The 13,245-nt window shown below is 33.9% G+C and overlaps 1 long non-coding RNA gene across 1 annotated transcript; it reads left to right on the top strand.

Moving 5' to 3' along the window:
- Window positions 1-10,541: 10,541 nt before the first annotated feature.
- On the top strand, window positions 10,542-11,150 carry LOC121223085 (uncharacterized). Its single transcript, XR_005920457.1, has 3 exons — window positions 10,542-10,628; window positions 10,724-10,898; window positions 10,987-11,150. It is a non-coding gene; the product is annotated as an uncharacterized lncRNA (long non-coding RNA).
- The last annotated feature ends 2,095 nt before the right edge of the window (window positions 11,151-13,245 follow it).

Here is a 13,245-nt window from a genome sequence, read left to right as displayed (position 1 = left end):
TTAGACTAACAAAAAGTACCAGAACCCAAAGACACAAGCAAACTATCCAACCTTAACTGTCGATTAACTAAATAGGGAGCCGTATGGAAGATTTGGGCACCAATCGAGTAGTGCTTCATCAATTCAGCCAACAAGTGAGCAACAAAATTCACTTCCCTTCGGATCGACTTAAAAACAACATTACAATCTCAACGACATAATTCCTTAGATCCTAATAATCAGATCTCTTTATAAAGTACCTGTTACATCACCATTGATCCCTTTGATAACAAGCTCACAATCTGATTGAACAATGACATCCCTCCATTAAGCATCCTATGCCATAAAAAGACCATCATAGATTGCCCAGAGTTCTGCTTGCTCCACACTACAGCTACTAATATTTCTTCCTATCCCACTTATCCAGTTTCCAAACTCATCTCTTACCACCGCTGCCAAAATAGCTAAACCCGAACCTGTATTCGCTCGTTGTCAGTATTCAGTTTAATGGAACCTAACAGGGGCGGACTCCATTTGCAGCATCTTTTACATCCCACGGCGTTAACAACAGACTTGCAAAAAGAAGATTTGAGAGATTGATCCTAGCTCTATGCTGAAGTTAAGACGTGATTAATACTGAACGAGGCATTTTGAAAGACACAAAAACATCTTTGTTTCCAAAACTTCCAGCAAAGAATATCAAACAGAGAACGCCAAACAAAATCCTGAAAAACTAAAGCAAAATAATTCCTCAAATTAGCCATTAACCAGTCCTTTAGTTATAAAGAGAAAAATTTATACGAACATCTCGATGGAATGACCTTTTCCTACGCATTTCTGACCTGACAATAGTCCCTTAATGAATGAAGGACAGATTCATTCACCACATCGCAGAGCTTGCATGAAGGATTATCTGACATACCTTTTCTACATTGTTCATCATTAGTAAGTAAACGTTCCTTAAAAACCAACCAAAGAAAATGTCTAACGTGTTGAGGCCCTGGAAAAGACCATACTAGTTTCCAACACTTGTCTTGAGGATATAAACAATTCTTTCTAAGGAAATTATAGGAAGATTTGATTGAGAAAGTCTGATTAGAATACCACTATGATATCATAGTATTAGGACCAACTCGATGGTTTGGAACCAGAATACTTGTAATGTTGGATAGGATATTAACATCTAAGAACCTTCTTAGATATAGCCAATCCCAATCACCATTTGTGGACATCATCTCCATAAGAGGAGTAGCTTTATCAACTTGTGAAGCATTATGGCAAAAATTAATCAGAGGACTGAGCCCAACAACTCAATTATCAGTCCAAAACTTAATGCGATTACCATCCCCTACTGACCAACCAACACATTGGGGCATAAGAGGCCAAATCTTTGCAAGTGACCTCCAAAGAAAAGAGCACTGATTCTTCAAAATCTCTATCGAGAAATCATCAACTATCTTATACTTAGTTCGTAGGAAACAAACCCATAAGGTTTGTTTGTTGGAGAGGAAATTAAACCCTAGTTTAAGAAGAAAAGAATCGTTTTGATCCATGAGGAATCTTAGACCAAGACCTCCATTAGAAAGTGGTTGACAGTAATCATACCATTTATCTAAAGATGGCTTCTGCCTAATCATGGATTTCCTCCAAATGAATCCCTATGTGATCTTTTCAATCTCTTTGCATATAGAAATAGGGATCTTCACAAATTGCATGAAATAATTGAGTATTGATAATAAAATTGACCTTGCTAGAGTAATTCGACTAGCCATTTATAACAGCTTAGCGTCCCAACTATCCAATTTTCTCCGAACCTTCTCAATAAATAACTTGAAAGTATGTGACTCATTGATAGAACAACAACATACCCAAATAGGATCCCAAATTATCAGCCATACTAAACCCCAAAATATTACAAATTTCAGCGGATATATTTTCATTAGTATTCTTTAAGAAAAAAATATTTTTCTTTGTGCCATTTTCTTTGTGTCCCGAGGCAGCATCGAAGAGACTGAGAACATCCCATATTATAAAAGCCCGATCAACATTCGTCTTCGCAAATAAAAAGAGGTCATCAATGAAGAACAAATGAGACACCGGCGATCTATTTTTGCCAAGAGAGAAAGGTTTCCATTTTTTATCATCAACTTCTTTATGAATAAGGTGTCTCAATCTCTCCATACTCAACACAAAAAGATACGGAGAAAGTGAACATCCTTGTCGAATACATCTTATTGGACATAATATATCAGAGGGAATACCATTCCACAAAATTTGCATTGATACAGTAAAAACACATTCCATGATTACATTGGAAAAGAACAGTGAGATTTTTGCATCCAAAAGAGTATATTTGATGAAATCCCAACAGATCCGGTCATAGGCTTTCTCAAGATCAACCTTAATAGCTATCCATCACTTTTTACCTTTCTTAATACGCATAGAATGGATTATCTCTTGGGTAATGATAATATTATCGGTTATCTATCTTTCTGCTACAAAACTAACTTGGTTTTGAGGAAAAATAGGTTTGAACCGATTAACTATAATCTTTGTCACAATTTTGTACACTACATTGCAGAGATTTATAGGCCTAAATTAAGACATAGATTCTGGAGTACGAACCTTCAGAATAAGGACTAAAAAACGTCTTATTAATCAATTCATCCAGAGGAAGGCCTGAAAACACACTTTGAACCCATTTTCAAATATCCAAGCCAACTATATCCCATATATTCTGATAGAATACTGTATGAAGCCCATTTGTCCCCGGGGCCTTCAAACCTATACTAGAGAGCGCATTACAAATTTCCATATCATAAACATCCATGGCTAAAGAATCTATAAAATATTGATCCAACTTTGAAAAGTAACCTTGCAACGGAAACAAAACATAGGCTTACCCATCCAATGAAAACAGAGAGGAAAAATAAATGATAGCTTCCTTCTTCAAAGTCTCATCATTAAAACACCAAGAATCCTTTACTTTCATGGCTGAGATCTTGTTAAAAGACCACTTACAAACTACCTTATTATGGAAATACCTACTGTTACGATCACCAAATGTGACAACCCTAATTAGACCCTGGTCGGAATATGGTTTCGAGACCACATTACCGAGCCAAAAATTTATTTTTGTGTTTTAATTACATAAATTTTTGTGTGACAGTGAATATATGAGAAATTAAATGCTTAATATTAGCTTTAGGAATGTGAATTAATTCGAAAAAGACCTAGTTGACGAAGTTAGAAAAGATGATAGATGAATTATAAGGAGTAATTAATAATAGGGAGAGGAAGCCTGGCTTTGCAAGTCAAATTACCCATAAAATACATGGTGGCCGGCCAATGAGTGATGATGCTCCACTCATTCTAATTTAATATGTTTTTTTTAGTTAACAAATGATGGGAATAATAATAGGAAAGTGAACAAAAAAAAGGGGGTGTTCATACTTGCCATCTCCTAGCCGAAAAACCAAGAAAAAGAAAGGGAGAAAAATTTTGAAGAAGTTCGGCCATTGCTTGTATCTAGGAGGAGTGTTTGATGTTGTGGCATGAAAATGAGAGAGTTTGAATGCTTAATAAGGAGGGAAGAAGGAGTGTTCATGTTTTCTTTCTTTTGCAATTGTCGTAACTAGAGGAAGAAGAGGAAGCAAGATTCGGCCAAGGTGGTCCTTTAGATCAAGGTATGTTCAATGATATTTTGGAAGTTTACACAACCTTTGGGTGATGAGTCTAAATTCTATCTACCCCATGGTTGGATTTGGGGTTGTCGGAGAGTTAGGCTTTGACTAAGAAGTTTAAAAATTTTAGTTGATACCTTGATGCTATTAACATGTTAGTTATATGTATGTGTTAAATTGCTTGTTATGTTAGCATGAAAGTTGAAGTTGTTAAGTCACTTTGTTGGAGGTGCCGAATTTAGGACTAAGAAGAGAATGAGTATTCAGCTAACATGGTTGAAAGGTGGATGTGCCAATTTTTAGATTTAGACTATGAGAATGGCTATAATGGGCATTAAGATGTGGAACTTAAGAAATGTAGTTATATGTGGATTTACATGATGTTACAAATAGATGTGAAAATATGCTAGATTAGGAAAATTCGATCAAGTGTTCATGAGATGAAATTAGATGTTTAAATGATGTTATAGTTGACATTGTACATACATTCGGCCATCTAATTGAGTATGAAGGTAGTGTTAAATCTAATTGTGATGCCCATTCGGAAGTGTATATATATATACATAAGTATGCCCATTCGTGAGGTTACCTTTGATTATGTGTATAATCGACTAAATGGGTAATTAGTGAGGATGGTTGCCGAATATACTAACAAACATATGCATGTGTAATTGGATTATAAATATTTAGCAAGGTGGTTAAACTAGTTGATTTATTGATTAAGCTCAAGGAGTTAAAGGAGGAGAATCAAGCAAAGGCAAAGAAAAGATCATCGAGTAGCCGAGTTGGAACCGTCTTACCCAACACAAGGTAAGTCATTAAGCATATATTTTGTATTAATTTAAATGGTCATAACGTCTATGTAATGATGCTGAATTGAATGATAAATATATATATACATGTATGCATGGGGTGATGAAAGTATTGAATGAAAAAGAAAAGAGGTGAGATGTATTGAGTTGTTGGTTTCGGCACTAAGTGTGCGGGTGTAAACATTTATGATCATGAGATTGGCACTAAGTGTGCGGGTTCAAATTGTATAGCACTAAGTGTGCGAGTTTGATTATATAGCACTAAGTGTGCGAGTTCGACTATTAAGCACTAAGTGTGCGGGCTTATTATACATTCTCTAATAAATATACATGCTCTAAGTGTGAGGCCTTATCGAGTCAATCATGGACAGCGGTACGAGTAAACACCTTGAGCTCATGAGGAATAGACATTTTTTTTATATTTGGGATTGAGCTTGGTAAGTCTTGAACCTATGTGGTGATTATACTTGAAGATAAATGCATCCAATGTCATATGGTGTAATGTATGAAATGTCAAAGTAGGGCTTGGTATGAGATCGAACCGAAATGCCTAAGGAATTATAGCACAGTTTGGGTATGGATGGAGGATTTTAATCCCGCATTATTTATTTTCTCTTATGATATATTATTACTGAACGGCAATGTAATGCTTATGACTTACTGAGTTATATACTCACTCGGTGTTTGCTTGTCACCTACTTTAGGTTTCTTGGACTCGTCTTTTTGCGTGCTCGGGACTGTCATCGAAGTCATCACACCGGCTAGCAACTTTTGGTATCTTCTTTTTAGTCGGTCTAGGAGAACATTTCGGCATGTATAGGCTAATATGTTTTGTTGAAATTTGGTATGTAAACTTTTAGCCATGCGAAAATGGCATAAATGTTCGGTTGGATTTGGTTCTATAATGTTAGGTCGCAAGTCTTGGAAATTCGATTTTTATGCCATATGTCATGGTTGATTATTTTTGGTGTTAAAATTCATGATATGGCAATAGTGTAGTAGGGAGATGTTTGACAATGATTAGCCTTTGGCATGACTAGTCATGATCATAATTTGTGATATGTATGATGAATTACTAGTTAGATCAAGGAGAAATCACGAGATAGGCATAGTTGCTTTAGTAATAGATGCTGGCAGCAGCAGTGACGTGAGATTGAAAAATCACTAAAAATAGTAGGAATGTAATTAATTAATGAATAAATTATGTAATCGAAGCTCGATGAGTCTATTTTCATATAGAAGAAACGAAACGACCATATGAGCTGTATGTTAGGAGATAATTAAACTCTTGTGAAACAGGGCCAGAGCGATTTCTGGATCCCCTGTCCCGACTTTAGAAATTCACCCTAAATTAATAAGAGACAATTAGAAGTCATGTTTTATATGTATAGATTCCATTTAGAGTATATTTTCATTAGAAACCAACGGCATAAGTATTGGATCTCTGTAAAGGGAGATATCTAAGTCGTAATGCACAAGGGTCAGAGTAGTCGAACCCAGGAACAGGGACGACTTTAACCAATAAAATGTACCAATTGGCCTGGCAAAAAATTCTACAAAAATTCTACCATATAGATATATGAGTCTAGTTCCGGGGAAAATTTACGGAACTAGATTTTGAGTTTCAGAACTCAAGATATGATTTTTAATACGACTCGTACGCAGATTGGCAGCTTGTCTGGGAAATTTCTAATAAGTGGTTTGAAGTCTGTTAACACCTCGTGTTCGACTCCGGCGACGGTCTCGGGTTTGGGGTGTTACACCAAAATTGTGCCAATCCACTCTCACCTTCTGACGGTAGAGACTTTCTTCTTCATCTAGAGCCTTTTCATACTCGATTTGCAAATCCATTTCTAGATTCAAAAGAAAACTAGAGAATCTCCTGTCTAAGGCAACTTGGACATTATCAATATGTCGAGGTAGAAGCCTTTTCCTCCTACCAATGTGTCTAAAAACCTCAGAGCTCCACTTTTTGAAGTCCTCCATCAAGGAAGCAAGATTACCTACTAAATTAGGCCCAACCCTCTACTTTTCCATAATAAAATTATCAAAAGTGGGATGATTAATCCAAGAGGCCAAGAATCTGAATGGCCTAAATGACGATCAACATTGGGAGAAACCGTCGAAATTAAGGATTGACCTGTGATTAGATTTCAACCGAGGAAGATGGAAAATTAACACATCAGGGAAAATCCAACACCAATCACTATTTCCAATGGCCCGATCCAAACATTCCTAGATATCCCCTCTACTCCATGTAAACTGTGGTCCTCTGAAACCGAGATCCTGTAAGCTACTATTACGAATAAAATTCTGAAATAATTTACACCCTAAAGGAAGTGATTGACCTCTTCTCTTTTCATTCGAAGAAGTGATAGAATTGAAGTCCCCCACTAGAATCCAAAGGCCCTCGACAGATCGAGAAATATAAGTTAAACACTCAAGCAAACACTTCATCTTTTGTTTATCAGAATAAGCATAGACAAAATTCACTAAGCAAGACTGCGACTCCCTCTGAACACCCATACGATAATGAAAAAATTGAGAATCATTAAGCAGGACCTGAATCTAGATACTCAATTTCCAGCAGATCCATAATCCCCTAGCAAACCCTCAAGCTTCAAATCTATGAGAATAATCAAGACCAACTTTATTAATTACTAAATCAACTTTGGATCCACTAATTCGAGTTTTTAAAAGCACGGCAACATCAACATCATGTTCAACAATATACTATTTAGCCACCCTAACAAATTCGGGACTCCCACCATTTTGTAAATTCTATACAAAGATATTTGGTATCATCATAATCTGTAAAAGAAAAGAACAAAGGAAACTGACCTTAGGCGGAAGAGTGAGGATCCTCAATTCTTTCCACAACATCATTTTGTACCTAGACAGGTTCATGGCAGCCCTCATTCGAATCGATGCCCTTCACAATCATGCTCATCACATTTGAAATAGGTAGTTGAGCCGAGGCTTTCCACTTAAATTTGTTACCCTTATTCTTGATAACACTAGAACTTAAACTTTTTCTCCCTCATTTAGAATCTCTAGATTTCTGAGCAACTAGACCTGTACCAGCCCGTTTTTTGGTGGTGTAAAAAATAGTGGTTTCAAGGCCATAAATTTGACGAGTAAGTTTGTAAATATTATTATTTAATATCTACGAGTCAAATATGGTTTTAAAGTTTGTAAATATTATTATTTAATATCTACGAGTCAAATATGGTTTTAAAAAGGTTTTTGATATGGTAATTTATGTTATAGAAATGATTAATTAAGTTCAAATGGTAAGACCATAAAGTCAAATAGTTTTAAAAAATGAGGTATCGGGACCTCATTTCCATAAACCGAAACATTTACAGGGTGTCATCAAGGTTGTATTAAAGTTTTGTTAAGAAATTTTAATTTTTCGATAGTTAATTAATTAAGAAGGACTAAATCGTAAAAAGTGTAAAAGTTAAGTTCTACTAACTAAAGGCGTTTAATAGTAATGCAAAAGTAAATTTATGGTCTAATATGGTAAATATACCATATTATAGTTGAGTGGGCAGTTAGTGATTATTTTTGTTAGTTTATATGATATATTTTAATATTATTTAATTAAATAATAAGTATTAATTGAGAAAAAGAAAAAAAAACAAAACATAATTTTGTTTTGTGTTCTTCTTTGACGGGAAGAACTCCATTTTTGGAGTAAGGAGATTCGACCAATCCATTTTCAATGCATGGGGGAGATTTTGACGTCTGTTTTAAATAATTTTTATGTTTTTGAAATCGTTGCAACTAGGTCTAACTAGCCCGTACCTTTGTTTTTGAAACTATTAAAGATTTTGAATGTTTCCATTGATGAATCTTTGTGATTTTAGATGTTAATGGATGAATTTGAAGTATTAATTGTTATTTATAAGTATTTTATTAAGTGATTTTTGATGAATTTGCCGATTAGGGATTAAATTGTTGAAATAGTAAAAATACAAGGACTTGGTGTGAAATTGTTGCAAAAATAGGCTAAAATGGAAGCTAAAAATATTCGAATATTAGGAATTTGCAATGGAAATGGATAAATTGCATGTTTTAGGCTCAGAGACTAAATTAAATAAAAGTAAAATATTAGGGGCAATTTTGTGAAAATGACAAAATGACTAAATTTCATAAAATAAATTGTTTTACTATCTAAATTAATAAATTGAATGAAATTATTAATTTAGGGTCTGTTTGTTTGCTAGTAGTTGATTTTTCGAAAAATATTTTCTTTCTTTTACCGTGTTTGTTTGACCTCCGAAATTCATTTTCTTGTTTTTTATTTTCAAAAACAAGGGAAAATGTTCCCTTTTTACGTAAAATGTCTTACAGATTTTATTTTTGTAATACATTTTTCATTCCTTCACCCTCGTCACAGAGTAGTCCTTCTCATTTCCTCTCCGTCCATCAACGTCAGCCTCTCCTCCTCGTCTTGGGTGTGCTTCTTCTTCTTAGGTGTGCTTGTTATCAACATGTTCTTGTTAATTTCTCTGTTATTTTTGCTCCTCATTTCTCTGTTGTTTTTGCTCCTGTATGTTTTATATTGAAGATCTTGTTAATTTGTTGCAAATATGTCAAACAAATGCTTCTGTATGAATAGATTTTGGTCTTAGGTTTGCTAGATCTATCAACACCCAAGATTTAGGCTTGGGGGTCTTACTTGCTATGTTGGTTCTCTTCTAATGGCAAATTTGTAATGCATGTTGGTTCTAACTCAAATCTTCTTCTTCTTTTTTTTTGTTGAAGAATCTGTTTGGATTTTGCATCTGTCTGTTGAAGAATCTTCTTCTTCTTCCCTAATCTGTTTAATCGTGTCCCTAATTTAAACAATCTAATAGTTGGCTTTATGATAATAGTTGACTGAATCTTAAAAATTTACAAGTGGGGGCTGTGATAATAGTTGATCCTCTGTTTGTAGCTTGTGTTATCAAGCTTTAACTTGTATTTGATCTTTACATTGTTTTTCAGTTTTCACGATATTTGAGCTTTGTGAAGGGTGTTGTGGACTCAGATGATCTTCCCCTAAATGTTTTTCGAGAGATCCTTCAAGAGAGTCGAATTGTAAGATTAATTTTGTATACATTTCTGTAGTTTTATCAAAAAAAATTTTACACCCACAAGCATGCTCATTTATTTCCAAGTACAATTCTTATTTTCAGTTTAAGGGCTATGAGCAATGCAGCTAGCTATTTAATTACTATTGTTACTTGTGTCATTTACTACTCTATGGTTATTATGTGTTAGGTGAGAATCCTGAGAAAGAGGCTTGTCAGGAAAATATTTGACATGATTCAAGAGATTTCTGAAAGTGAAAATAATGAGGTATATGGCATGAGGGGAATCATATGTTTTATCATTATTTCTGACTTGAACTTTGTTGATTAACTTTGCTGATAATGAAAATTGATTACAGGATTACAAAAAATTATGGGAGAACTTTGGTAGGTTTCTAAAGTTGGGTTGCATTGAAGACTCCGGTAATCACAAGCGTACAACTCCATTGCTTAGGTTTTACACATCAAAAAGTGAAGAGAAATTGACAAGTTTGGATACCTATGTTGAAAATATGAGTGAGAATCAAAAGGCAATTTATTACTTAGCAACTGACAGCTTAAAAAGTGCCAAAACTGCTCCATTCTTGGAGAAATTGGTTCAAAAAGACATTGAGGTATGTTTGTAGATTTGCATTGGATGTACAAGGTTCTAAATAAACTTGGCATTTGGTCTTTAGGCTGCTGGACATGAAATTTGTAGTATTCAATAATTTGATTAAATTTGATAGATGTCATCTAATAATGAATTGCCTGAATCATGTTTGGGCAGTCTTCTGTTTGGAAATACCATGAAAGACTTAGCTTAATAATAGAAAAGAGATTACATTTTTTGTTTCTTATAATGATAGGATGAAAGAGACCTTTATATTCTTGTTTTTACTAAACCCTTGTTTGTCTTTTGTCCTGTAGTGGACATGGTCTCTTTACTTTTGATGTTCCATGATAATTGATATAGCTTCTTGTTTTATAAGTTCTCTATTTAATAAAACCTATCGATGAGGTTGCCATCCAAAATCTACAGACCTACAAAGAAAAGAAATTTGTTGATATTAGCAAGGAAGATTTAGAACTTGGTTGGTGTTTATGTCTTCATCTTTTCATTTACTTATTTTTGCTCTTAATTTCTGATTGCTTTGGAGTGAATATGATGGAATTTTTCATCATACAGGTGATGAAGATGAGGTAAAAGAGAGGGAAACTAAATAAGAATACAACCTTCTCTGTGATTGGGTAAAGCAACAACTTGGAGACAAAGTGGCCAAAGTCCAAATTTTGAAACATCTATCGTCTTCACCTTGTGTGCTTGTTTCTGGCAAGTTTGGATGGTCAGCCAACATGGAAAGGTAAGCAGTTTGCATTTACTTCTCAATATGAATCATAAAAATATTTGAAACCTATTCTTCAACTAGTATTTTCAAATGCATAATGAAGGTTGATGAAAGCACAAGCCCTTGGAGATTCTGCAAGTTTGGAGTTCATGAGGGGAAGGAGGATACTAGAGATTAATCTAGATCATCCAATTATCAAGGACTTGAATTTAAGACCGTGTTAGTTAAACTTGATATAAGATTATGTAGTTTGAGTGTGTAGTTACATTAGGGAAAATGTCTTACCAATTTTATTTATAAATAAATCATTGCAATATATGTAAAAAAATTTAAAATATAAATTTATTAATATATGTAAAAATAAATTTTTTGGAAAATATTTTCAAGAAATCTGCCAAACAACAGAAAATATTTTACACAGATTCATCCAAACACCAGAAAAGTAAATCGTTTCCAGAAAAGTAAATCATTTTCCAAAAAAGTAAATCATTTTCCAGAAAACATTTTACTGGCAAACAAACCGAGCCTTAGATCAAGATCAAGCGAAAAATCGAGAAGAATAGAAAATTACCAAAAAGCCCCTATACTTCGACATTTCTGCGATTTGGCCAAGTAAGTTCGTACGGCTAGAATTTAACATCAATATGAATTTTTAAGTAGATTAACATGGTACAACTTATATATTTATTTTTAATTGTTGATAATTAATGGTAATTTGAGATATAATATTGAATTTGATGCTCGATTTGGATTGAACGCGGATAGAGTACAATCGTGATTTGGTGTGTTATGAGGGTTTGGAGTGGAGATGGTATTGGAGAGAGATATCTGTATATTACCCAAGTAAACCGAGGTTCAGCATTTGTTGTGACCTCTCGTGTTATATTATCTATTTGGCGTGTTTCGGTTGGATCAACTCTTATGAGCTTCTGTTTGGCGTGTTTCTGTTGGATCAACTCTTATGAGCTTCTATTTGGCGTGTTTCGATTGGATCAAATCTTATGAGCTTCTGCTTGGCGTGTTTCGGTTGGATCAGCTCTTATGAGCTTTTGTCTGGTGTGTTTCGGTTGGACTAGCTTTTATGAGCTTCTGTCTAGTGTGTTCGATTGATCTAATGATGTACTCTTATCCGTAAGTCGTTCTTCGAATAGAAAATTTTAGTAAGGTAATCTGTTTAATGAATTTGAAATATTTGTTATTTATTGAATATTGATCTGAACATAGATGAATTCATCTTACTGTAAATCTTGGTAAGGTAACGTGTCTAGTGATTTTGATGGAATCTCCATATATTTAAGCTTGAATTGAATGTTTCAATTCTTCGATTAAGATTGTGGATGATAGGAACACATATGATTAATTTTTGTGTTTATACTTTGTACTATGCAAATGAAAAGATGTAATTTCTTATGAAATGATTTATCATGTAATTTATCCCAAAAGAGTTGGGTGTAAATGTACTAACTTTTCTATTGAGGATGACGATTTGGCTTGTATCAAGCTTGTGGTTATGATTGATGTTTATGTTTATGTCTTGTGTTATTCAAATGAAACATGTGAGAAAAGGTAATGAAATGGTAAGTTCACAATTGAAATGTAATGTGATGAGATAAAAGGATTGATGAATTAAAGGACTTACCTATATGTGAGAAATTTACTTATGCTAAAGGTGAATTTACCTATGTCATGAATAATCATACTAATTCGTGAATTGATTATGTAATTAAGCTTATGCTAAGTAAATGGAATAGAAAGTAAGCAAGTGGAATGATTCATCATTTTAAGAAAAGATTGATAATTATGTAGTACAACTTATAAGATCTTATTATGTTATGATAGAAAGTATATGTGATTTGATAGTTTTATAGTTTGATAAATCTTGTGGCATTGGTAAAGCTTTACATTTGTCGTATAAATTTCATATATATATATGATGATGATGAAATGTTTTGTTTAATATTCATACGAGCTTACTAAGCATTCATTGCTTACATAGTTATTTTCTTTTACTTTACATATTATCGGAAGCTCGGTCAGGTTGGAAGCTTGTCGGAGATCTATCACACTATCCAGTAATTATATCGGTAGTTTTTGATGTCTTGATCAAGGTTATAATGGCATGTATAGGTGGACTTGTGTTTGATGAACTGGTTGTTATATTTGGCTTGTACATATGGTAATATGGTTAGTGTGCTTTTGGCATTTGATACCTTGGTGGTTGGTGTTTTTATTGCCAAATTAATGCAAGGGTTAAATGGCCAAAGTGGCATGTGTTGGCATGGTTGAAATGTGGTCAATTAGGTTATGTGTTGATATGGAATTTAGTTAAGGTTCTTTGGATGAAACATGATCATTTTGACGC

Source organism: Gossypium hirsutum, chromosome D11, assembly GCF_007990345.1.
Source record: "Gossypium hirsutum isolate 1008001.06 chromosome D11, Gossypium_hirsutum_v2.1, whole genome shotgun sequence".
NCBI lineage: Eukaryota > Viridiplantae > Streptophyta > Magnoliopsida > Malvales > Malvaceae > Gossypium > Gossypium hirsutum.
This window is presented reverse-complemented; position numbering and strand designations above follow the sequence as displayed.